We start from the raw sequence: 751 nt of genomic DNA on the forward strand, positions 1-751 counted from the left end.
CCCTACATAATAAAGAGACTCGAGATTTAATGGACAATTCTCAAATGAATGTTTGTCCCCACACTAAATATAGGAAATATTATTAAATTGACTTGGTGGCTGAGCTGGAACATCATTAAAACCATTAGTAGTAAATTGTTCCAACATTGAAAAGATAAAAGATACCTGAGCTGAGAGTGAGGTGAGGGCGTCTACTTCATGCACTCTGGCTAATTGTCTTACTAAAACTGCTAGATTTGAAGGCCACTGGTAATTTTTACTGGCTATCCTCTCGATGATTTCATAAGCCTCATTATAAGCATTAGATAAGAGAGCACCATTTGTTGAAGCATCTACCACTATTCTAGTGTATGCATTGAGACCATTATAAAGTGTCTCCAACTGAATGCAATGTGAATTTTCGTGGTGAGGATATTTGTGTAATAAATCTTTGAATTTTTCCCATGCCTCGTACAAGGATTTGTCATCCATTTGCTGAAAAGTTGTGATCTCATTCCTCTAGTTAGCATTTTTTCTAGGTGGGAAATACTTTAGCAGAAATCCTTAAGCTAATCCTTGCCAAGTAGATATTGAACTTGTTGGCAAAGAATTAAGCCATGCTCATGCTTTATCTTGCAACGAGTATGGAAATAATTTCAATCTAAATTTATCTTTAGTTACACTGGCTATCTTAAAGGAATCACTCGCCTCCATAAATAGTCAAAGGTAAAAGTGTGGATCTTCTGTGGGCATTCCACTAAATTGGCCCATT

The 751-nt window shown here is 36.2% G+C and overlaps 1 non-coding gene across 1 annotated transcript; it reads left to right on the top strand.

Moving 5' to 3' along the window:
- The first annotated feature begins 397 nt into the window (after positions 1–397).
- On the top strand, positions 398–504 carry LOC121217363 (small nucleolar RNA R71). Its single transcript, XR_005913456.1, has one exon. It is a non-coding gene; the product is annotated as a small nucleolar RNA R71 (small nucleolar RNA).
- Positions 505–751: the final 247 nt, after the last annotated feature.

Source organism: Gossypium hirsutum, chromosome A02, assembly GCF_007990345.1.
Source record: "Gossypium hirsutum isolate 1008001.06 chromosome A02, Gossypium_hirsutum_v2.1, whole genome shotgun sequence".
Classification (NCBI taxonomy): domain Eukaryota; kingdom Viridiplantae; phylum Streptophyta; class Magnoliopsida; order Malvales; family Malvaceae; genus Gossypium; species Gossypium hirsutum.